General features: G+C 31.1%; 1 non-coding gene and 2 pseudogenes across 1 annotated transcript; all 3 read right to left on the bottom strand.

Annotated features, from left to right (window-relative positions):
* Positions 1-570: 570 nt before the first annotated feature.
* On the bottom strand, positions 571-25,971 carry LOC113856411 (annotated as a pseudogene).
* On the bottom strand, positions 14,141-14,246 carry LOC113856699. The gene has a single exon (XR_003502930.1). It is a non-coding gene; the product is annotated as a small nucleolar RNA R71 (small nucleolar RNA).
* LOC113856412 lies at positions 16,874-21,031 on the bottom strand (annotated as a pseudogene).
* Positions 25,972-27,455: the final 1,484 nt, after the last annotated feature.

Below are 27,455 nucleotides of genomic sequence, written 5' to 3'. Positions count from 1 at the left end.
GAAATATATTTACAAATTTAAAAGTAGATAATTTAAATAATTAAAAAGATGAAATGATTATTAACCATGAACAAGTGGTTGGTTCATGTACAACGTCATAAGGTATTTTTTAATTTTAAAGACGACTTTAAGTGAAAAGATATGACTTTTAATGATATTTTTTGGTTTTAAAGACATGATTGTCGAGTGAAAAGATGTAATTCTTCACTTGCGTTTAAATCATCAACTATGAATACTTCTCGTTATTAAATACAGATTTTTAACTATGTGTAATATATGAGTTTGAGTATTCTTAAGTTGAAGAGAGAAAATTTCTTGTTATTGCTAGACAAGAAATTTAAAAGTTTTAATGTATGCTGAGAGAATATCTCTAAAGATAACTACTAATTTTCATGCCTTGAAACCAACATTTTATACTCTTATTCATCATCTTCTACTTAACATCCATTTCATACAAACTTTTGTATTTTTTTTTATCACAACACTATATTATTGTTTTATTTCACAGTTTTCACTCATTTTAATCTCTTGATAATATAATATATTTATTTGTGTTTCGAACATATTTTTCTAATTGATTTTATCATTTTCATGTTGGATCCTCATTTCATCAAGGTATGATTTCCCATTGAGTTCTCGCTTAAAATACCCTTTGAAGTGTTCTAATAGACTGATAGTTCTAAACTGTGCTGGCCTGTCTGTAGTTACAAGGCTTGGTGCTGGCTGTATAGTTGCATGGAGATTAGGGCCATAGAAGGTAGCTATGGAAATCCTCTCCTTCTCCGGTAAATCCCATTTGTCACCATCTGCAAAATCATGATGCAAAGGCACAATTGAGTGGTGCCATTGAGGTTTGACCATCATAAAGGTAACAAAATCATTTGAAATCAAGATGTTTATAAGGGCCCTATTCTGTTCTTATAATCTACTTACTTTAGCCGGTTGTATAAGTCACTTTTTTTAAAATATACAAATTAATAAAAGTAGTTAAATTTATTTATTTTCTTTAATTTTCAGTGTCACTCTTTACCTTGGTTTAATTTGATTTAATTGACAAACACTCAAACGAGACTTAACACAAAAAGTTGTGAATAAATTTTCCCAGATACCTCTAAAATGTCTCCAATGTTGACAATGAAAGCATTAGGGAGGGGTTGAACGGGAATCCACATTCCATCTTTTTTTATTTGAAGGCCTTCCATATCATTGACTTGGAGAAGGATGGTCAGGATATCAGCATCAGAATGTGTATTTAGGCCAATGGCCAGCTCGGGTTGCGGACATGGAGGATAATAATTCATCCTTATTACTTGGCTTCCTTCGTTAAATATCTCTTTAATTTCTTTGGGGTCTATTGCAAGAGCCTTTACCATAAGGTTGAGGATTTTGGTGGCAAGGTTTTCCAGTTCAGCACAATAGGTGTCTAAATCATCTCTACATTGAAACAAAGATTAGCAGTTAGTGAGATCAGTAAGTATGAAAAATTATTGGTCATGTAACATTTTTTATTTTTAATAAAAATTTACTTATTTTAAATACTTAAACTTAATTATAAAGATTGAAATTAATAAATATGTGATGAGATAATTGATGCGATGAATAGGAACAATGAAAAAAAGTGATATTGTAAAAAGTATTTTACAAAATCATTGGAATGAAAATGGGAAAACAGAGAATAAAAGCATCCAAATTAACACAGCAAAGGGAGAAAGTGAACCTGAATGGCTGGGGAATGTTGGGGAATAAATGGGGTTTCCTCACGTGAGATGGAAGCGTCATCATGAAAAATGAATCTGCCCAATCTAGTTTCTGTTCCTCGGATAAAACAAAGGACTGACCAAATCCCTCTACATCTCCTTCTCTCTGCCAAAATTTCTTCTTCTCTTCCATCGGAAGATCAAAGAATCTTTTGACACCCGTTTTCACATTTTCCACCAGCGAAGTGCTCACTCCATGATTAACCAACTGCACCCATATTAGCCAAAAAAGCAGTGTTGGTAAATCATTGCACCATAGTAAATACTACAATGTCTAATGAAAATTTATTAATTTTTTATTATGTGTCTTGAATGGACGTTAAAACACTTAATTATTAAAGTAAATAATTGAAGACTAGTCCATTGAATTGGATAGTTCTATTTATGGAATGCGTAACCTGAAAGAAGCCCCATTCTTTGGAGGCACAGTGGAGGTTGTGTAGCTCAGGTCCATTGAGATCTTGAGAGAACAACTTGCTTAGGTCGATGACAGGAACTTGGGGCAAATGGGTGGTGTTAGATAGTAATGGAGGGTCGTCTGAACGAACATATCTCTCTGGAACTCTTGTCAACGCCTCCTTTGCTAGCTCTTGGACAGAGGGCACCAGAAGAGACCCTGCTTCCATACTTCCAACTTTCAACTTAGACCACAACCAAATGGAAGTTGATAAATTATTGACTTGCTATAATTCTGATAACTCTCATTCTTAGTGCACTTGTGATTTTAAAACCTTCGGAATAAGAACAGCCGTTGTGTTTAGATGTTTCGTTGATGCTGATCGTTGAAGTACCACCCATCTGCATATGTATGATGCAGAATCAGTACCGTTGGGAAAATAAAATATACAGAAAATGACAAATTCAAATACAATGATTGAGATCGAAACCTCAACATATACGGTGCAGTTGAGAATATGAAAATGGTTTCAATTAAACTGACACCTTTTAATTCGTCTAATTCACGGGTATTGCCTTCGTACTGATTGGTATTTTCATTTATTTTATTTTAGATAAGTCTTAACCATATATTTTCATATTCTAATGTAAGAAATTGCACTGATGATGGATGACAGTTAGATTCATCTTGAACAGTTTTTTAATGCAATAATTAATCCATTCAACGTTCTTGCTATTATTTATTTGCTTAGAATTTGGTGTTTGTACGTTATTTTAAAAGTTTTGTTAATCTCGTTTTATTTTAATAAAAAATTACTATTATTAATCGCTTAAACTCATTTTTTGGAGTTAAGGTTTATAATATTTTCTTTATTTTAAATACACTAAAAATAAAAGGAGCGCCTTTTTGTTCTTATTTTTGAACTTGTAAATAATCTGATGTACAAATTGATACTCCATGTCATGTTTACAAGGAATTTTTATGTCACGTTATAGGGAACCTTGTTTCAAAAAATACGTTGTCTGGGATCTTTACCAAGACTAACTAGTAAAAAGCCAGCAGTCAAAAGTGAACTTAGAAATTAATCGCGTTTCAGTAAAAAATCTCAATATCGTATTCGTTTAGAAGAAAAACAAAAATTGCATTTTTATTATGGTCTTACAAAACGACAATTGCTTAAATACGTTTGTATCACCGGAAAAGCTAAGGATCAACCGGTTAGGTTTTATTACAACTACTTGAAATGCGCTTGGATAACATTTTTTGGTTGGGTATGGCTGCGACTATTCCTCAAGCCCGCCAATTAATTAACTATAGACATGTTTTAGTTAATGGTTGTATAGTAGATATACCAAGTGCAAACCTCAAGATATTATTACAGCGAAGGATGAACAAAAATCTAGAACTCTGATTCAAAATTATCTTGATTCAACCCCTGTGAGAAATTGCCAAATCATTTAACTCTTCACCCATTCCAATATAAAGGATTAATCAATCAAATAATAGATAATAAATGGGTTGATGTGAAAATAAATGAATTGCTAGTTGTAGAATACTATTCTCGTCAGACTTAAACCTAACTAAAATAACTTCATGGCGCACTCTTTGTATATTTATTTAAAGGAAATTAATATATTTTAAAGTATAGAAACACTGCTAGAAAAGCGCTATTTACAGACGGATATCCGTTTATAAATACAAACAGATTTGTAGTTTTTTTTTTTTTTTTAATTTCTGAAAATTCCATCTGTAAATCCATCTGTAATATCCATATGTAGTTTACCCGTCATTTGGCGTGAAACTATATAGACAGGAATTACAAATAGATTTTTTCGTCTGTAATTTGAAAATTTGAGAGAAATTGGGAGCTGGAGTTACAGACAGATTTTTCTATTTGTAAACATTACCCCTTTTAAACGAATTTTCATGTGGCTATTTACAGACGGATTTTTCTGTCTGTAAATGGACTTGACAAATTTACAGACAAAAAAATTCGTCTATAAATGGACCTTTAAAATGCACCATTTCATTAAACCATTTATAGACAAATTTTTTTGTCTGTAATGTCTAAAACTCATAAAACTGCGCCCCTCTTCTCCTTCCTCATTTTTCATAAATCTCTCTTACCTCTCTCTATCATTCTCTTTTTCTTCAATAACCCAGGGTTAAAATATGATGGCATGCTATTCAGCTTTGTTGAAGTCACTTGTAGGATTTATTTCTATTGAATTCAATGGCTCATAATATGACTTTGTTCGGCAAGGTTGTTTAGGAAGGAAAAGAGCGTAGGAGGAAATGGGCCCAAAAAATAACACCTCGACCACCCAAAACCAGTGAAAAATCTCAAGATGTATCGGGCACTGAACCTCAGCAAGAATCAAATACAGCTGCAGGATTTTTTCCTGACAACATTTTCCAAATACTTGCAGCTTGTGAGAAGTATGTTTGATCTCTTTCTTTCTTATCCAATTTATGCATAATTGCTTGGATCTAAGAGGCTATAATTCATTTGCAGAGTAGTTTTCATATTTGACACTAATGAAGAGAAAAATGAAGTAAAGTCCACCACTTCAAGGAAGAGAAAATCAAAGAAGACAGGGTTAGAAATTTCATCCTTTTCTTATTGTATATTCTATATTGATGTATTCATATTACTTTTTATTATTTAATTGTGTGTATTCGTATTGTGATTTGTAGTTTGGAACCTGTTATTTTGAACGAAATAGGTCCTCCTCAATGCATACATGGATTCTTGAAACAAAGGAAAATGTTCGTTCAAAGATCGTATGCAGTTTTGAACAATTCCAATCAGGCTTTGCGTCTCCTTTCTAGTTTAGGGGTTTATAAAAAAATGAAATAGTTTTTAAAAAATTTCATAAATGAATTACAGACAGATTTTTTTGTTTGTAATTATAGACAGATTTTTTTGTCTATAAATTATAAACAGATTTTTTTACTATAATTATCTGTCTGTAATTATTTACCGACACGTATATTACAGATGAACTGTAACTGTTTATAAATCTGTCTGTAATGCTAAAATTTATCTGTAATAATAAAAAAATTTATCTGTAAATCTATTTATATTTGCAGATTTTCTAGTAGTGAAAGTTAATGTATGAGTCTTAAAAAGTATATAATTTAATTCAAACGCACTAATAATATAAATACACGCTTTTTGCATTAACTTCTTCACATCCATTGGTCTCGAGTATTTGATGAATATGTCACGATGATTAATATAATGGCCATCAAAATATTTTTGGATTTTTGTACCTTTTAAAAATATAAAAATATTCTTAATCACTATAAGCGAGCATCTAATGAGACACTTAAAAGTTGGTACTGATGCAATAATATTTTTTTCGGATATAAAAAGTCAAACTACGATTCAAATTAATAATAATTCTCATAAGTCACTACTATCATCACCTATATCAAATAATTTAAAAATTAGAAGAAAATACAATAGTTTCGTACACAAAATAGATTTCAACACATTAACAGCTGTCACAAATTTTTTAACGTATGCTTTTGCATCTTTTCAAATATAAAATCAACTTCTTACACATCTATTACTCCCAAGATTTTTAAGGTTAAACTTATCACACATCAAGCTCAAAATCGTGAACTTCTAAAAGATAAAATCAATATTTTATTATTCTAAATCCTCAATTTTCTTTCTTTTTTTTATTTGCATATCAAATTTAGTATTTCAAGGATAGATCTATTCCATGTTTGAATAGTCCAAAGTCTCATACCTTACAACACAATTACGCATCAGGTATCGCATATACCTTTGCTGAATATCTTATTTGAGTTTAAAATGCACTGAGGAAAGGTTGTCCCTTTCTTGGTACGTTAAGATTTACTTCAATTAAATCTTGAGTGATTCTTTACATAAGATTTCTTCAAGGTTATATATAATAAGGGTTCAGGTTTGGATAGCATGCACTAACTGATGCTTAGTATGACACGTCATTTGTTTTATTAGACACTAAGAAAGGAATTTTTTTCGGGTTTAATTTTCAGATTGATTTTTTCATATCAAACATAGTACCGGTTAGAATTGAAAATAAGCCAGGTTTTGCATAGATAAATCTTGACACCCTGCATTATAAGCTGCATAAGAGCTGTATAGATCCATTTAACCTAGCTACTACCAGTGACATTCAAAACCAAGGAATCACCGATCTTTACATGGTAAAATTATCAGAATTTTAGGGTTTTAATTACTTTTTTCTTTTTTGTAAATTGAAGTTACAGAATTACAATAAGGTAATATTATAATCTAGTTTCAAAAGGTTGACCAAAGGTAAATAAGCTAGGAATGCAAGGAACAAGTAAATACCCATGAACTGAAAATAAGTACAATATATAGATCCATTACAGTCATCCATAGTCCTACCGAGCCTATATGCATTCATGCATGGTAAAACACATTTATAGAGAGACAGAAAATGATCCCCATTTTAATTACTAAGGCCCCTCCCGTGCATATGCATGGGTTCTCTGATTTCATTTACACAATATCTTCTTTTTACTTACAGTACGACACATCTAGCTTACAATTATATAAACTGCAACTTCCCATTCATCCATTACATACAAGCTTGAGTTTTATTTTATTTTTTTATCACATTACATTATTGTTATATTTCACAGGCTCCACTTATTCTAATCTCTTGATATATAATATTATACATTCCTTTATGTTTCCAACATATTTTTCTAATTGATTTTATCATTTTCATTTTGGATCCTCATTTCGTCAAGGTATGATTTTCCATTGAGTTCTCGGTTAAAGTACCCTTTGATGTGTTCTGACACACTGATGCTTCTAAACTGTGCTGGCCTTTCCGGAGTTACAAGGTTTGGCGCTGGCTGTATAGTTGCATGGATACTAGGGGAATAGAAGGTAGCTATGGAAATCCTCTCCTTCTCCGAATTAACTATAGCTCGATGTTCAATGCTCCGATAAATTCCATTTGTTATCATCTGCAAAACCACGATCGATGCAAAGCTAATTGAGTGGTGTCTTTGAGGTTTGAGCAGTATGAAGGCAACAAAATCATTTGAAATCAAGATGTTTCTTACGGCACTATTTTCTTCTTACGATGTACTTATTTTTGTTTTTCTATATGGTACGAATCATTAAAAATAGTAATAGTTAAATTGATTTTTTAAAATCTTTAAAACATAACAATTTTATCCTCATTTTATACTATTGAACCTTACTTCACTGTTACTATTTACTTTCATTTAATTTGATTTAATTGACAAACACTCAAAAATGATTTAAATAACAAAATCAACACAAAAAGTTGTGAATAAATTTTCCCAAATACCTCTAAAATGTCTCCAATGTTGACAATGAAAGCATTAGGAAGGGGTTGAACAAGAATCCACATTCCATCTTTTTTTATTTGAAGGCCTTCCATATCATTGACTTGGAGAAGGATGGTGAGGGCATTAGCATCAGAATGAGCATTTAGGCCAATGACCACCTCTGGTTGCGGACATGGAGGATAATAATTCATCCTTATTACTTGGCTTCCTTCGTTAAATATCTCTTTAATTTCTTTGGGGTCTATTGCAAGAGCCTTTGCCATAACGTTAAGGATTTTGATGGCAAGTTTTTCCAGTTCAGCACAATAGGTGTCTAAATCATCTCTACATAGGAACAAAGATTACCGGGTAGTGGATCAGCAAGTTTGAGAAACTGTTGATTATGTAACAAGTGGTGCAGATAGCTTTTATCATAAGATAAGAATTTTATTTTAAGCCGAGATTTTACAAAAGCTGGGTCTCCAAATGAGCCTACGTGCATCCAACAAAGAAATCTGCCTAGGAATGGGAGTCCGGCTTTATTTTCTACGAGAATTTTTTTGACGCTAACACAATTTTGTAGGTTTTTTTTACCATTATAAATAAAAATTCAAAAATATTTTCTGTATTAGGACAATTTGCAAACAAATTACCACAATGTGCAAAATGAAGAGTGAAAAAAATGTAAAACTCACATTGAACATATGTCACTAGAAGAGAATGTGGACGTTGCTTAAAGAAAAGTGACACATGTTATTACTATGCAAGTAGCTCATGCCCCAAATTTTCATAGAAGAGTTAAGCGTGCACAATGAGACTTACTCCAAAGATTTTTTCGTAGACAACCTCTTTAAGTTCTCAAATATGGAAGAAGAATCAAAGCAATAACAATAACAAAAGGAACAATACTCTTCAAGTGTTTGGGTCTCTCTTCAACAAAAGAACCAAAGCCACGAAATTTGAGACTCTTTTAAAAACAATTTCACCCCCTATTAGTGACTTACGTGTTCTGGTACTTTAATTATATTAAACACAGTTCAATTTTGTTAAACATTTTTCATGTTGGTGGTTGACAAAAGTTTCAATTTTTGCAGTTAAATGGCGGATTCGGAGTGGCTGTCTCATTTTACACAGGATTCTTTGTGCTCTTCCCACCATAACTAAAGTAACCAATAACCTTGACCTTGAACCGATTACATATCCATGTTTCAAAATTTCAGTTCAAACCAAGGTTAGTAAGTAAGCAAACTAGAACACGAGTCACCATATTCAAGAGTGATGTCCTTCCACTGTGAGTCACGTACACAGTAGTGACACATCACTTTCTCTATCAAGGGGTGCCTATTAGACGAGAATAATTCTATTTAAGTATCATGTGTCACATTTTTTTTAGTGGCGTTGTTGAATGTGAACTTGCAATTTTTCATTATTTATTTTCTTCATTGTAGTGATTTGTTTGCAAATTATCCTAATCTAATTTTTTTAATGAATTTTTGTCTATAATTGTCAAAAAGCTCAATTTTGTAACACTAACAACTGTACGTGATGTGTTGGAAACAATGCTTAATATCACATATTATTCTAAATGAAAAGAGAAATTGCATATATTTTTAAAATTGTTAGTTTAATTAATTTAACTTTCAGTTGAATTTTGAGCATATAAAAATAATATATTTTTATTAAAAAGTATTATTATATTTTTTTATATCTTTAATGTAATAAATATTTTATATTTTAGTAAAAATATTAAAAAAAGAAATTTACATACCTTTTTGTGTACTGATAAAAAAAAGTGATAGGAAGAGATGTTAAAAATGTGAGATAAGGTAATAGATACGATGAATGAGGACGAGAAAAAGTAATATTGTAGAAAGTATTTTACAAAGTAATTGAAATGAAAATGCCAAAATAGGGAATAAAAGCTCCAAATGTGACAGGTCAAAGGAAGAAAGTGAACCTGAATGGTTGGGGGATGTTGGGGAATAGATGGGATTTCCTCTTGTGAGACGGAAGTGTCATCAAGGAAAACAAATCTGCCCAATCTAGCTTCTGTTCCTCAGATAAAATAAATGACTGACCAAATCCCTCTATGTCTCCTTCTCTCTGCCAAAACTTCTTCTTCTCTTCCATTGGAAGATCAAAGAATCGTTCAACACCCGTTTTCACATTTTCCACCAATGAAGTGCTCACTCCATGATTAACTAACTGTACCCATATTAGTCAAAGAGCAGTGTTTGGTAAATCATTGCACCATATTTTATGTCTACAACCAAAACGGAAACTATGTGCATTATATATGCATACACTTATGGAACTTGTTGTCGCACAACATTCAGGTTTTAGTCGTAGCAACCAACTACCAAACGGATAAACAGTACTAGGTTATGGAAGCAGTGATCTTGCTTTAACGTGTGTTTAAGGATAAAATTACTTATTTATAATAAGTTTTTATTAAAAAGTATGTAATGTCAAGCAATTTAATGCATTAATAACAGTAATATTCAACATAAGTTTATTCTCATTAATTTCGTACTTTGAATTCAAGACATATATTTAACAAATCTTAATTATTACAGTAAATAACTAATCAGTTGGATAACTCTATTTATAAAATGGATAACCTGAAAGAAGCCCCATTCCTTGCATGCAGAGTGGAGGTTGTGTAGCTCAGGTCCATTAAGATCTTGAGACAACAACTTGTTTAGGTCGATGACAGGAACTTGGGGCAAATGGGTAGTGTTAGACAGTAATGGAGGGTCGTCTGAACGAACATATCGCTCTGGAACTCTTGTCAATGCCTCCTTTGCTAGCTCTTGGACAGAGGGCACCAAAAGAGAAGTTTCTTCCATAGTTTCAACTTTCAACTTTCAACTTTCAACTTGGAGCACAATCAAGTGAAGTCAATTATATATACTCGGTTCATCAGTTGGATCGGAACAGTGAAAATGACTCGATATAACTATGATAATTATAATTTTGAGTGCATTTGTGGATTTGAAAACTGCGTGTAAGAACAGGTTGTGGCAAATACGAAAATAAATATTAAAAAATGACGAATTCAGATCTAATGATTGAGATGGATATACATCATCACATATGATGCTCGTTTGTGAATTCTGTGTAACGGACTTACAGTATTCATTTGAATAAATCTCCGTTGGAAGGCGTGTAAAATTGTTTTTAGATGGCTCCAAACGGGGTTCACAATGAAACTGACACCTTTGAATTCGTGGAATTCACTGGGTATTGCTATAATATTTTATTCATGTTTGAACAATTTTTCAAAGCAACAATTTGTACAATTATATCCTTTCAACTTTCTTGCTATTCTTACGTACTTGCTTAGAATCTGGTGTTTGTATTTGAAAGCCATCGGATGTACAAAGATGATGATAGTATATTAAAATTAAGAAAATGTTAACTTCAATTCTAGGAAATGACGATAAACAATTAAAACTGGGAAATTTTTATTAAAAAATATTTATTACATTCAGAATTTAAAATATAATAAAATCTATGTTTTTGGATATATAATATTTATTTAAAATGCTACTTGTTTATAAAATATAAATATGTTATTAATGAAAGATAAGAAAAATAAAATAAATTAATATTAATATTATTTTTTCATTAAATTTTTGGACTTTTATTTTGCTAATATTATTCATACAAAAATTTTAAGTATTATTAATGAAATACCTAATATTAAATTAAATACATTTATTTTAATATAATTTTTAATACACTGTTGTCGTAGAAATTTACGGTGTCCATCAGCGTTGGAAAAAGAAATCCAATGCAAATCCAATCCATAACTATATTAAATTCATTCTCCAAAAATAATTTTTTCTTTATTCATCTAAATTCATATTATGCATGTAGGCATTACCTCATGTCTTAACTTATTCAATCTCTACATCATATCAGTTGACAAAAAAATTTTATGACTATATTTTACAATTAATATTTTTTTATTAATGTTAGTTCATATTTAAAATAATATTTTTAAAATTTAATTATTATTATTATTATTATTTATATTTAGATTTATTTTAAAATTTTTAAAAATATTATAACATTCTATTTTTATTATTATTTAATATTATGAATATTTATTTTATAGATTTTAATTTAAACTTTTATCATCAATTCTGTTTATTAAAAATAAGTTAAAAATAATAATATTTTATAAATTTTTTATAAAGTATAACATAATTAATAAAAATTACTAAAATATTTTTAGATATACTAATATAATGCAATGATGGAGTGTAAAAAATTAGTTTTACTTAGAAATTAAATTTACAAATATCTTAAAAATCAGTTTTACTTTAAAAATTAAATTTAAAACTAAATTTAAAATTAATCTAGCGTGAAACTAGTATAACTAATTTAACGTAAAATATTAGATTTAAAAATTAAAATTGATTTTAAATGAAATTTTAATTTTAAATTAGTTTTAAATCAATATTAAAAGAAATAAAATTTAAAATTCATTATATAATAAAATTTAAAATAAATTTATATTAACTTTATGATACTCCAATCCATGCACCTCCTACGGTAATCATTCATAAATTACCTAAAAAGAGTAAAGGAAACATACAGTAGTGGCTGGACACAGCCTGAATTTATTGTGTACCGAAAACACCTAAAAACAGTCAAGAAAACATCCAAAAGTTGTTGCTGCGACATGCTTCACTGCATAATGTAGTTGAAGCTAATAGCATTGACAAATACACAACTTCTAAGCCATATGTTAAAATTTAATTGTTAAGTGCTAGAAATTCATATTCTATCATTAATTTGACACATTTTTTTGGTTGAAATATAAATAATTCTGGGTATATTTAACTTTCAATTGGATGAATTAATCTATTTGAAGAAGTCACAAGAGTGGTAATGTTTTCTTTTAAAATATCTCTCCTTTGTGTAGTGAAGTCTGAAATTCATGGCTACAGTTATAAAAGTGTGCAACAAAAGGAGAATTCTAGAGAGTTACAGCTAAAGCTATGAATTTGCAGCTACAGCTGTGAGAGAATTAGTGCAAGTCAAAGCTACAGCTATAACGGTGAATCCATAGCTATAGCCGTGGAGTTAAAATTTGTTCGAATTCTCCTTATTTTGAAGACCCATAAAAGAAAAACGTCTAGGAAGTGAAAAAGGAGAATAAAAGCATAATAGATCAAGAAAAAAAGGAAAAACGGAGCAACGAAAGACGTGAAGAGAATTGCTTCAGAACGAGGATCGCATCTTCACTTTTTCTCATTGTAATTTCAGTCTGCATCTTGCTATGGCCCTCACTATGAGTGGCTAATTTCTTTTGGATTGGATTCAATATAACTCCTAACTCAATTACTTCGTGAGTTTATATGATTTTCAGTTTATTTACTTGAGTGTGATTCTATTCTTAATGCTTAATTCAACTTGATCACCCGGTTTATAATCTTTGGCTTTTGAATTCTGTTGGGAAACGCTTTTGAAAACTTGAACTGAATCACACACCTAATAATCACTTGTACTATGAATAGACTTGGGATTGTTAGCCATATATGTTAAAGTTTTGTTCTTAATGCAAGATATTAATCTTAAAACATAGAGGAATCATGTTGTAGGATTAATTACCTTAGGACTTAATTTTGAGAGATTTGGTTAAGTTATGTAATGAACGTGGAAGTAATAGAATTGGAATCATATTTATTCAATGAAGATAAAAGAGTTAGAAAATATATTTGAATCCGATCTCTTCTTGTATAAGGTTTTCTGCTAAATTTCAATTTGTCGCTTTTATATATTTTAGAACAAATCAATATTTCATCACATTCTTTATATTTTTATATACAACAAGAAAGAAAATCACTATTATCATCAAATCCCTAAGGACGATATCAAATTACTACATCGAAGCTTAGTTCGCTTGCTAAGTGTTACCAAAAAGTTCACCAATTTTCTGGCGCCATTGCCAGGGATTTGGCACAAATATTTAGTAACATTCATTTCTTGTTAATTTTTTTAATAGTTAATTTTGTGAATATTTATAATATATATAATTATTTTGTTACTTGGATTTACCCTTTTGTTAAGATTTCTTAGATGCGAGGAAAAACTCCAACCAAAGAATTACAATTTGATACTGAGATTGAGAGAACGACAAGGAGAAATAATAGTAGAACAAAAAGGCTCAAATAGTTGGAGACACTCTGAGAACAATAGCAATAGTTAATTTTTTCATCTTCTTCAACTTCTTCCAATCAACCGTTCCGTGAGTTAGAAATGGTTGAAGAAGAAGCAAATTATGATGGTCGGGTTGATTATGCTCTACAACAAGGCCCAAGGCATTTTTCTAGTATTGTAGCTCCTACTGCTTCCAGAGCCATGGAATTGAAACCAGCTTTCCTCAGCTTAGTTAGCTCATACCAGTTTACTGGACTTGACCATGAGGATACATATTTTCATTTGTTTAATTTTTATGAGTTTTGTAGTACAATGGGTATTCCAGAAGGTGATGAAGAAACTGTTTATTTAAGATTGTTTCCTTTTTCTTTGACAGGTAAAGCTAAAATATGGCTACAATCTCATCCTAATCAAAGTTTGACCAGTTGGAGCGATGTGGAGAACAAATTTGTTAACAGATTTTACCCTTCATCCAAGTATATCAAAGCCAAGACTGAGATTACTACTTTTAGGCAAAGCATAGATGAACCATTTTGCGAAGCCTGAGAGAGATTTAAATCATTGCTAAAAAAATGTCCTAACCATGGGTTTGAAGATATAGTACAACTGAACTTCTTTTACAATGGAATCAAACCTGAAGTGAAGATGTTGTTAGATGCAGCAGCTGGTGGTACTATGATGTTTGCAGATCCTGATGAAGCCACAGATCATTGAGTCATTAGCATCCTCTGATCAACAAACACAACATGGAAGACATCAATCTCAAAGAAGAGGAATCATTGAATTGAACACCCATGATGCTATTCTTACTCAGAATAAGTTGCTAAACCAACAGATTGAAGCCTTGCCAAAACAAATGGCTAAGCTGCCACAACAACTCCATGCCATACATTCTCATCAAACCAATCCTCCACTCAAGTGTGATTTCTGTGGAGGAGACCATCCAAATGGGTTCTGTTCAGAAACTACCAATGAAAAGGAAGTCAATTATATGGGTAATCAACTAAGAGGAGGTAATTTTAATTCCCAGAATTTGAATGCTAATAATTTCATGCAGGGAAATCAAGGCTGAAGGAATAATGCTAATAACAACCAAGGCTTTGGATGGAGAAATGAAGCAGAGACTTCCAAGAGATCTCCACAACAACAGCAACAAGCTTCTTATCCTTCTATTCATGAGAGGACCAGCAAGTTGGAGGACACCTTGAATCAATTCATGCAAGTATCTATCACTAACCAGAAGAATACAGAGGCTTCCACAAAAAATCTAGAAGTTCAGGTGGGTCAGCTAGCGAAACAATTAACTAACAAGTTTAAAGGTCCATTCTCAGCAAACACAAAGACCAACCCCAAGGAGTAATGCTAAGCCATCACAACAAGGAGTCGTAAGGTGGTAGGTAGTGATGTTGGAGTGAGTGAGAAAAAGAGTGAGGTTGAGAAAGAGATTGAGAGGAAAGATAGAGAAAGTAATAAAGGTAGGAATGTAAATAATAAGAGTGAGAGTGAAAAAGAAAATAAAAAAGACAAAGTAAAAGAAAAGAGCAGAGTAGAAAAAGGAAATAGTAGGAAAAAGGGTAAGGAGGTAATTTTGACAGTTCCTATTAAAAACCTACTTTCCCCTCATGCACCATCAAAGAAAGAGAAAGAAAGACAGTTTGCAAGATTTTTGGATATTATGAAGAAGCTCCACATCAACATTCCTTTCACAGAAGTTATGGAACAAATGCCTACATATGCTAGATTCATAGGATTTGTTGACCAAGAAGAGAAGGATTCTTGAAGAGGAAACTGTGGAGCTTGAAGCCAGGTGCAGTGCTATTATACATAAGTTTCTACCCCAGAAATCCAAAGATTCGGGCAGTTTCACTCTTCTAGTAACTATTAAAAATTTATCAGTGAGAAAGACACTTCTAGATCTTGGTGCTAGTATCAATTTGATACCTTTATCTATGCTAAAGAAAATTGGAGATGTGGAGGCACGTCCTACAAGGATGACCTTGCAGCTAGAAGACAGACCAATGAAACTTCCACATGGCATAGTTGAAGATATGATAGTAAAGGTGGACAAATTCATGTTTCTAGTGATTTTGTAGTAATGGATATAGAAGAGGATGCTGAGGTTCCTTTGATTCTAGGTAGACCATTCATGAAGACAGTCTGAGTTATCATTGACATGGATGACAAAAAGCTAAAAGTGCAAGTTCAAGATGATGAGGTTATTTTTAATATGTTTGAAGCAATGAAGTTTCCAAAAGGTACCAAAGAACATTTTAGATATGATGTATTGGATGATGTGTACTTGGAAGCTCAAGGCAATCTTAGGAACTCATCACCACTTGAAAAAGTTTTGTTTGATGCTGATGAGTAGTTTGATGAGATTTTAGACAAGGAAGTGCAAGAGTGTATTGACAGTTTGAATAAAGGTAAAAGTTCTTCTACTAATACTCATTTGCAAGAAGATGTGAGGGAAGAAGAGAAAGTGCAACATGTAGCTAGAACTGAAGCAACTACCATCTCACTTGAAATATGTCTTTTTGGAGAGTGATAGTGGGAAGTCAATTATTATTAGCAGTCATTTGTCAAAGGAGCAAGAGAATCAATTGATTGAGGTGATGAAGGCCAATAAAGGTGCTATTGGGTGAACTTTAGCATATTTGAAGGAAATTAGTCCTTCATACTGTATGCATAAGATACACATGGAGCAAGATTATAAGCCAGTAGCCCAACCTCAAAGACGCCTGAATCCGACCATGAAGGAGGTAGTGAGAAAAAAGGTGGTTAAGTTGTTAGAAGCCGGTATGATCTACCCTATCTCAGATAGTGCTTGGATCAGTCCGGTTCAAGTTGTTCCTAAAAAAAAGGTATGACAGTTATGAGAAATGAGAAAAATGAGTTAATTCCAACTAGGACGGTGACAGGATGACATATGTGTATAGACAACAGGAAGCTCAACCAGGCCACTTGGAAAGATCACTTTCCCCTACCATTCATGGACCAGATGCTTGAGAGATTAGCTGGTCAGTCATAATATTGTTTCTTGGATGGTTACTCTAGATACAATCAGATAGTAGTAAATCTTCAAAACCAGAAAAAGAAAGCTTTCACGTGTCCTTTTGGTGTATTTGCTTATAAGAGAATGTTATTTGGCTTGTGTAATGCAACAACCACATTCTAGAGATGTATGTTAGCTATTTTTTTTTTTTATTTACTTGAGAGATACATTGAGGTGTTCATGGACAATTTCTCAGTTTTTGGATCCTTTATTTATGTTTGCTTGAAAAACTTAAACACCATACTGAAGCGGTGTGTGGAGACCAATTTGGTACTCAACTGGGAGAAGTGTCACTTTATGGTGACTGAAGGAATTGTACTGGGGCATAAAATCGCAACAAGAGGAATAGAGGTTGATCCAGCCAAAGTGGAGGTCATTGCTAAGCTTCTACCACCAACCAACGTCAAAGGAATAAGGAGCTTCTTGGGGCATACAGGTTTTATAAAAGATTCATCAAAGATTTCTCTAAGATAGCTAAGCCTCTTAGTAACCTTCTTCTCAAAAGCATTAAATTTGATTTTAATGATGATTGTTTCAAAGCTTTTGAATTGTTAAAGAAAAATCTTGCTTCAACTCCCATAATCATAGCACTAGACTGGAAATATGATTTTGAACTTATGTGTGATGCTAGTGATTATGCAATAGGAGTTGCATTGGGTCAAAGGAATAATAAAATTTTTCATATCATATACTATGCAAGTAAAATGTTAAATGAAACTCAAGTAAATTATGCAACAATTGAGAAAGAGTTACTTGCTATAGTGTATGCACTTAAAAAATTTCGTTCTTATTTCATTAGTTCAAAAATCATTGTGTATACTGACCATGCAGCTATAAAGTACTTGTTGATAAAAGCTGACTCCAAGCCTAGGTTGATTCGGTGGATTCTATTGTTACAAGAATTTGATTTGAAGATCAAAGACAAAAAGGTTGTGAGAATCGTATTTGGTGACTGATTTGTAGTGTTCATGTTTGACTTGTCATGTGAATTCTGTAGTTAAGTATGATTGATTTTTGGAAGCACTTCAAGTGAGTTAAATATGGTCCTATGAAAGTGAATTGATTGGTGAACTTTCTTTTTGTTGATAAAGAAGTAATTTGCAAGTTGGCTTGGGGTTGTCCTTGTTTTGTTTAGGGACAAACAAAAGAGTAAGTTGGGGAGAATTGTTAAGTGCTGGAAATTCATATTCTATCATTAATTTGACACATTTTTTTTTGTTGAAATGTAAATAATTCTAGGAATATTTAACTTCCAATTGGATGAATTAATCTAATTGAAAAAGTTACAAGAGTGGTAGTATTTTCTTTTAAAATATCTCTCCTTTGTGCAGAATTTAGTGAACTCTGAAATTCAGGGCTACAGCCCCAAAGCCACAACTACAGTCATGAAAGTGTGCAACAAAAGGAGGATTCTAGAGAGTTACAGTCAAAACTATGAATCTGCAGCTACAGCCATGAGAGAATCAGTGCAAGTCAAAGCTACAACGATGAATCCATAGCTATAGCCATGGAGTTAAAATCTGTTCAAATTCTCCTTGTTTTGAAGACCCATAAAACAAAAACGTCTAGGAAGTGAAAAAGGAGAATAAAAGCATAATAGATCAGGGGAAAAAAGGGATTTTTCGGAAGGAAAAAAAGAAAGAACAAAGTAACGGAAGACATGGGGAGGATCGCTGCAGAACGAGGATCACATCTTCATTTTTTCTCATTGTAATTTTAGTATGCATCTTACTATGGCCCTCACTATGAGTGGCTAATTTCTTTTGGATTGGATTCAATATAACTCATAACTCAATTACTTCGTGAGTTTATATGATTTTCAATTTATTTACTTAAGTGTGATTTTATTCTTAATGCTTAATTCGGCTTGATCACCCAGTTTATAATTTTTGGCTTTTGAATTCTGTTGGGAAACGCTTTTGAAAACTCGAACTGAATCACATACTTAATAATCACTTGTACTAGGAATAAACTTAGGGTTGTTAGCCACGTATGTTCAAGTTTTGTTCTTAATGCAAGGTATTAATCTTAAAACATAGAAGAATCATGTTGTAAGATTAATTACCTTAGGACTTAATTTTGAAGAATTTGGTTAAGTTATGTAATAAACGTAGAAGTAATAGAATTGGAATCATATTTATTGTAAATGAATTGGAATCACAAATTGTAAAGTTCTAAGAGTTCTTCTCATTTTCAGGGTATTTATAAAATATTTCAGAATAAAGTAATAAATTATTACGAAAATGAGAATTTTTCTTAAATTAATAATAAAAAAAAAGAATCCCACCCATGCATATGCACGGGTTAATTCTCTGATTTCATTTACACCATATATCTTCCTTTTACTAATAGTACAAGACTTCTAGCTTACAATAATATGAACTTCTGCTACTTTGAGTACTTTCCATCCATCCATTACATTCAAGCTTTCGTTTATTTATTTTTCTTATCACATTATGTTGTTTTATTTCACAGCATCCACTCATTCTAATTTCTTGATGATATGATATATTCATTTGTGTTTCGAACATATTTTTCTAATTGATTTTATCATTTTCATTTTGGATCCTCATTTCATCAAGGTATGATTTCCCATTGAGTTCTCGCTTGAAGTACCCTTTGATGTGTTCCAATACACTGATGCTTCTAAACTGTGCTGGCCTTTCCGGAGTTACAAGGCTTGGTGCTGGCTGTATAGTTGCATGGATATTAGGGGCATAGAAGGTAGCTATGGAAATCCTCTCCTTCTCTGAATTAACTATAGCTCGATGTTCAATGCTCCGATAAATTCCGTTTGTTACCATCTGCAAAACCATAATGCAAAGGCACAACTGACTGGTGTCTTTGAGGTTTGAGCATCATAAAGGTAACAAAATCATTTGAAATAAAGATGTTTATAAGGACCTTATTCTGTTTTTATAATCTACTTACTTTTGCCGGTTATATAAATCACTTCTTTGAAACTATACAAATTAATAAAAGTAGTTAAATTTAATTATTTTCTTTAATTTTCACTGTCATTCTTTACCTTGGTTTAATTTGATTTAATTGACAAACACTCAAACGAGACTTAACACAAAAAGTTGTGAATAAATTTTCCCAAATACCTCTAAAACGTCTCCAATGTTGACAATGAAAGCATTAGGAAGGGGTTGAACAGGAATCCACATTCCATCTTTTTTTATTTGAAGGCCTTCCATATCATTGACTTGGAGAAGAATGGTGAGAATATCAGCATCAGAATGCGTATTTAGGCCAATGGCCAGCTCTGGTTGCGGACATGGCCAGCTCTGGTTGCGGACATGGAGGATGGTAATTCATCCTTATTATTTGGCTTCCTTCGTTAAATATCTCTTCAATTTCTTTGGGGTCTATTGCAAGAGCCTTTACCATAAGGTTGAGCATTTTGATGGCAAGGTTTTCCAATTCTGCACAGTAGGTGTCTAAATCATCTCTACATTGAAACAAAGATTAGCAGTTAGTGAGATCAGTAAGTTTGAAAAATTATTGATCATGTAACATTTTTTATTTTTAATAAAAAATTACTTATTTTAAATACTTAAAATGTAAAAAGTATTTTACAAAATCATTGGAATGAAAATGGGAAAACAGAGAATAAAAGCATCCAAATTAACACAGCAAAGGGAGAAAGTGAACCTGAATGGCTGGGGAATGTTGGGGAATAAATGGGGTTTCCTCACGTGAGATGGAAGCGTCATCATGAAAAATGAATCTGCCCAATCTAGTTTCTGTTCCTCGGATAAAACAAAGGACTGACCAAATCCCTCTACATCTCCTTCTCTCTGCCAAAATTTCTTCTTCTCTTCCATCGAAAGATCAAAGAATCTTTTGACACCCGTTTTCACATTTTCCACCAGCGAAGTGCTCACTCCATGATTAACCAACTGCACCCATATTAGCCAGAAAAGCAGTGTTGGTAAATCATTGCACCATAGTAAATACTACAATGTCTAATGAAAATTTATTAATTTTTTATTAAGTGTCTTGAATGGACGTTAAAACACTCAATTATTAAAGTAAATAATTGAAGACTAGTCCATTGAATTGGATAGTTCTATTTATGGAATGCGTAACCTGAAAGAAGCCCCATTCTTTGGAGGCACAGTGGAGGTTGTGTAGCTCAGGTCCATTGAGATCTTGAGAGAACAACTTGTTTAGGTCGATGACAGGAACTTGGGGCAAATGGGTGGTGTTAGATAGTAATGGAGGGTCGTCTGAACGAACATATCTCTCTGGAACTCTTGTCAACGCCTCCTTTGCTAGCTCTTGGACAGAGGGCACCAGAAGAGACCCTGCTTCCATACTTTCAACTTTCAACTTAGACCACAATCAAATGGAAGTTGATAAATTATATATTCTTGCTTCACCACTTGGAGCAGCGAAAATGACTTGCTATAATTCTGATAACTCTCATTCTTAGTGCACTTGTGATTTTAAAACCTTCGGAATAATTTAAAATTAAAAAAATATATTTTAAACAACAAAATATTTTCTTAAAATATTAAAATAAAATAAAAATTTTTGATTAAATTGTATTTGAGGTGATAACTTTCTCAAAATGCTCAAACATCTGAAAATGTTATACCTACCAAAGATTTTAGACTTACCTTTATTGTTGTGAGAATATAGACTTTAGATTTCAAACTATTTTGTTATATCAAACCCTAAATAGATTTACTAAAAGTTTGGGATTTGAATTCTCTCCTTTTTATGTCAATGTTTAGTTTTATTTTACTTAAAAAAAATGTTCTCTTAAATAAAAATAAATATAACAAAAAAATAATTATGCAAAATTTATTTAATTACTTTCTTTTATATAATCATAGTTTTTTAAGTGAGAGGAAGAGGAAGCAAGTAAAAGATAGAAAAACTTGAAAATATATAAAAGTGTCATTTGAGTTTGTTGAGAACTTAAGAGTTTGAAAGAGTGGCAAAATAAAGGTGAAAGACTAAGTGGAAAAAAAGGAGGAAGGGGCTAGAAATCTAAGAGGCAGAGAGGGGAAAGGGTTATCGGGGTGCAGAGGAGCAGTGGTGAGTGAGAAAATTGAGAAGAGAAGTGATAGAGAGTAAGAGCATGTTTGATTTATTTTCTAAAAATAATTTTTTATTTTTTTAAATACAGTATAAATTTACACTATATTTTAAAAAAAAAACAAAAAATTATTTTTAAAAGAGAAATTAAATATATCCTAAATATACAAGGTGAGAAGAGAGAGTACATAAAATGTTTTGTTATTTTTTTAAGCAAATATAGAAATAAATGTCTCGTTCTCGTGTTAACAAGAGAAAATTAAAATCCAAAAATTTGTGCTATTAGTTAGCATAAATATGTACTTAATCTTCTATTAATAAAAAGCTTAGTCACCTAACTCATATAAGTTTAGTTTTATTAAATAACTCATTTTACGAATTAGTTGACATTATGTGATGACTCAAAATTAAAATAAGTGAGAATCTTTATTTATATTAAAAAAAGACTTAAAAATTTTAGATACGTCAAAATTATCACTTAATAGATAAAAACCGTCGTAGGAATAACTCTATTTTTAAGTCAATATCAACAAATTGAACAACTACGTATATTATGATTTTTAAGTTTTATTTAAGAGTTATTTTTTAAAGAAAAAAAGATAAAAACTTATTTAATTATAACACTTATTTAAAAAACTTTATATATAAAAAAAGATTATAAAATTTTTAAAACTCTTTTTATGTTTTGAAGTTTCTTTAATTTAGATGATTTTTATTAATTTTTTATGTTATTTTTTCTTATTTTTTAAATTATTTTCTTTCTTCTTTTTCTGACTTTTTAAACAATTTTTATTAAAAAAATTAAATGATAAGAGAGAAGAGAAGAAAAAATGAACATTAATAAAAAAAAAGTTCTCCAAATTAAAAGTTCAAAACATAAATTTAAAAGAATATTTAGAAAATTTATACGACTGGTCTAAAGATTTTAAAATGTAAGTATGACGTTGATTGTTTGGCCACCACCTAACTAATTGAATATTCAAAACAATGACGAATTCAGATACAATGATTGAGATCAAATGTAAACCTTTGAATTCGTCTAATTCACGGCTCTTGCTTCGTACTAACTGTTATTTTATTGTTGATAATATTCTATTCATGCTTAGAACAGTTTTTCAATGCAACCTTTTGTTCATTCTTTTTCAACATTTCTGATCATGGACGTAACTCTTCCTATATATTTTCTTTTTCAACACTTTGATAATATAAAATTTCTATTTTGTCTATACCTAATATGTATTTAATTGATTGACCCAAAAAACTCTTTGTACTCACGTAAAGTATGTTAAAATTATATTCTTCAGAATAATAACCTCTAATTTAAAATTTAATTTTATATCCATATGATATATAGATTTAGGAAATGTATAATATCTATTTTATATTATTAGTTATTTATATTGTATTAATGATATTATTTATTTTTTTATTTATCTTAAGTATATAGGCAATAAAAAATATTATTGCTTACTTGAAAAATTAAATTATTTATCTAGTACTTAAAATATTTATTTATTATTTTTATTAAAAAAATACCTATTGAAAATTTAAAGGAAAACCTGTCTCATAATGTACTAAATAAAATATTTATTTGAAGTGTTATGCTTTTATAAAATCTAAATATATTATTACTGAAAGATAGATAGTAGATAAATAAATAAATACTCTATTTTTTTAATTAAACTTTCTAAAAGTTTGGACTTATATATATATATCAATTTACAAAATTAAATATCAGTTTCGACTTTAATTTTAACTACTATTTTCTTATCTTCATACTTCTCTCTCCCCAGTTTAATAAATGTTATTTAATTATCATACGTATTAATATTAATATAATATTTTTAATATATTTTTATAATATAAAGTTAGCTTTCTAATTATTTTAAGAATAAAAAGTTAAATGATTTATGAGAATAATTTTAACGTATTATCAATAAATATTTCTTCAACCAATTAGAATATATAATAAATATAATTATTAAAATAATAATTATAAAAATAAATTATTTACAAATATAATAATTTATAAATAAATAATAATATAAAAATATTCTATCGTATCAATAAATTTTAGTTAAATTTATAATTTATTAATTACATATATTTTTAAAAATTAATTAACAATAATTTTTATTATTAATTATTATCAATAAAATTAATTTAGATATCCGTGCATAGTGCGAGAGTTAAATCTAGTTATTATTAAGGATATACAAAATATTAAGATAAAAAATTATTTTAATATTATTTTCAAATTTAATTTTAAACTAAAAATTACAGTGAAGTGAAGGAAACATAAGATAGCTGCTGGACGCAGCCTCAATTTATTGTACATCGGAAGCACCTAAAAACAGTAAAGAAAACATACAATAGACAATAGCTGTTGCTACTACAACTTAGATGCTTCACTGCTTAGTGCAGTTGAAGGCAATAGCATTGACAAATACACAAGCTTGTGAGCCATGTCTTAAAATTTCAGGAAGGCTAACAATATGCATTTTTTAATGCATTATAAACGATTGGTTTATCTTTTAAACTTCTTAAAAGATGAATGAAGGAGTGTATTAAAGACTGTTAAAAAAGTATTGCTAGCATTTATTTGTTTCCACCAATTGTAAAGTTTTAAGAGTTGTTCTCATTTTCAGCATGAATCCTAATGCTGTCAAGGAAAGATTTCCCACGAAGTTCTTGTGCAAGGTACCCTTTAAAGTATTCTCCTACGCTGATTCTTTTGAACTGTGCTGGTGTATTTGGAGTTACAAGGCTTGGTGCTGGGCCAATAATTGAACTTATAGCAGGGCTGTAAAATGTGGCTATGGAAAGCCTCTCCTTCTCTGAGTTAACTGTTGCTCGGTGTTCAATGCTTCGGAAAATTCCGTTTGTCATCATCTGCCAAATTAGTTGATAAGGTAAGGACACAACAATGTTTGTATTAATGTTAGAAAATCCCTGTAATTCAAGTTTCTTTAGGTTATATTTTTTATTCTATAATATTAAAATCTATCATTTAATTGTAATATATAATAATTTACACATCAAAATTAAACTCTAAAATCAAACTAATTAATTGACAAAAGAACCAATGATTACCTCCAACATGTCACCAAGGTTGATAATGAAAGCGTTGGGGAGGGGTTTAACAGGAATCCATTGTCCATCTTTTCTTATTTGAAGGCCTTCCACTTCATTGGCCTGGAGAAGGATGGTTAGGCCTCCACCATCAGAATGAGGATTGAGTCCTATCACTAACTCTGGTTGGGGACATGGTGGATAATAATTCATCCTCATTGATTGCTCAGCTTCACCAAATGACTCTCTAATTTCCAGTGGGTCTATTGCAAGAGAATTTGCCATCAGGTCAAGGATCTGGATTGCAAGGTTTTTCAATTCTGCACAATATGCCTCTAAATCATCTCTGCAACCAATTGAACACACCATCCACTCCAATAATCAAAATGTTTTGCTTAGTAAAACTCAATAACAATCATTAATTGAAATTATGTATGTTGCAAAATTTTAATTATATAAACTACACACTTAATATGAGAGACAGACAGAGTGGAGAACCTGAATGGGAGGGGAATGTTGGGGAATAAGTGTGGTTTTCTTAAGTGAGGTGGCAAAGTGAACATGTAAAACATATCAGCCCATTCTAATTTCTGTTCATCAGACACTACAAAGGCTTGACCATATCCTTGCACGTCTCCTATCTGACCAAATTTCATTTTCTCTTCCTTAGGAAGATTGAAGAATTCTTGAGCACCTGTCTTCACTTTTTCCACCAATGAAGAGCTCACTCGATGATTAATTAGCTGCAATGATTGCCCCATCTTAGTTAATTAACACCATAGTAAATTAGGTGTTTACACTCAATTCTATAAATTGAGGTAACATTTTCTTAAAAAAATACATATTATGCCTATGTCAAGAATAAAGTCTTTATAAGAATAACATTCGTGTACGGGATTATGACAAACCTGAAAGAAACCCCATTCTTTGCATGCATAGTTTAGCTTCTCTAGTTCAGATCCCTTGAGATCTTGGGACAATAATTTGCTTAAATCAATGACCGGAATTTCGGGTAAAGAAATAGTGGTAGATATTACTGGACGCTCATGATGGGGACGAACATAACGCTCTGGAACACGCTTCAATCCCTCCTTTGATATTTCCTGGACAGAGGGCACTGGAACAGATGTTACTTCCATTGTTTCAACTGAAAGCACAATTTCAGATTGATGTTTTCTTCTAAGTTCACGTTGTCCGAGGATAAATTTATTGAGTTGTTGGTTGAGTTGTTGCTTTCGCAAGTGAAACAAAGTTGAAGAAAAATTATATATAATGTCACTTGCACATGGTTTATGTGCAGTCCGCGGCTGCATTGCGACCGTAACCACAACTGAACCCACTAAACTTTTCAAAATTCGTCAATATTTTTTTCTGAGTGCGAAAAGAGTGAACTTTTTCTTTTCAGAAGTTTGAAAACTCGTAATAAAACGCAAGTCGAGTTTGAAAGTTTATTATGCTTACGAAAAAGTGAAGTCTTGTGCCTCATCAGAGATAGAAATAGTTCAGGCTATTTCATACAGGCTTATGGTTTTATTTTTTTAAAACCTTGCCTAACTTAATTCAGTTTAGTTCAGTTTGATTAAGTAATAGACTTCATTTAAATTTTTTAAATAATTAAATTAATTGAATAGATTAAATTTAAGTTTAAAAAAAACCTATTATATTTGATAGAAACCTATTAAATAACCTAACTTCATGATCACTCATGTAAAGTCTAATTTAACCTAACTTAATTTTATCCCTACTCTCAACAGACAATAAATTTATTTCTCCAATCGTCTAAATTGTATTAATAAAGGCATTAGAGTTTCTGGACCCAAAAAGAAAAAGTCAATAAAGTTTGGGTACATTTTTATTTTTGGGTCTGGCTGATCGTTGAGTTCCAATTGGGCTTCAGGATGGCTAACCTGAATGCATGTAGACTATACTAGAAGTGGAATTTGAGATATTTGTCCAAAATCTATTTATGATTCCATTTATGGATTTATTTTTTTTCCACCTCTCCAAACGGTTGCAAATTTATTTTTGTGAAGATGGTCAAAATTTATGTGGCACTGCTATATGTAACAACAAATCATATAATCGTATAGATTGGTTGACCAAAAAAAAATGGTATAGATATTGTGCGATGCCACAATGGATATAGAACGGTATAAAACCTCATTCATTATGTCATACAGCAAATACCCTAAATTTGTTATGTCGATAGCAAACGCCACAAACTAAAAACAAAAGGAAACCATGGAGGAGAACATGCACATGCAGAACATAGAAAAGTAAAAAATGATGAAGTCCATAGCAATGTTAAATACACAGAAGCTTTGTATGAATGCAAGATTGAAAGGGCTTTTCTCATGCATCTTCATTTTGGATCCTAATGCTATCAAAGGTATGATCTCCCACGGAGTTCTCCTGAGAGGTATCCCCTGAAGTATTCTGGTACACTAATCGTTTTGAACAGTGATGGTGTTTTTGGAGTAACAAGGCTTGGTGCTGGCTCCAGAATTACTTCCATTCCAGGGTTGTAAAATGGAGCAATCGAAAGCCTCTCTTTTCTAAGTTAACTTTTGCTCGGTGTTCGATGCTTTGATAAATTCCGTTTGTCATTATCTTCCAATTGGTG

Source organism: Abrus precatorius, unplaced genomic scaffold, assembly GCF_003935025.1.
Source record: "Abrus precatorius isolate BTA unplaced genomic scaffold, Abrus_2018 Scaffold11, whole genome shotgun sequence".
In the NCBI taxonomy this organism is placed as follows: domain Eukaryota; kingdom Viridiplantae; phylum Streptophyta; class Magnoliopsida; order Fabales; family Fabaceae; genus Abrus; species Abrus precatorius.
Note: the sequence above shows the minus strand (reverse complement) of the source record. Positions and strands in the feature narration are given on the sequence as shown.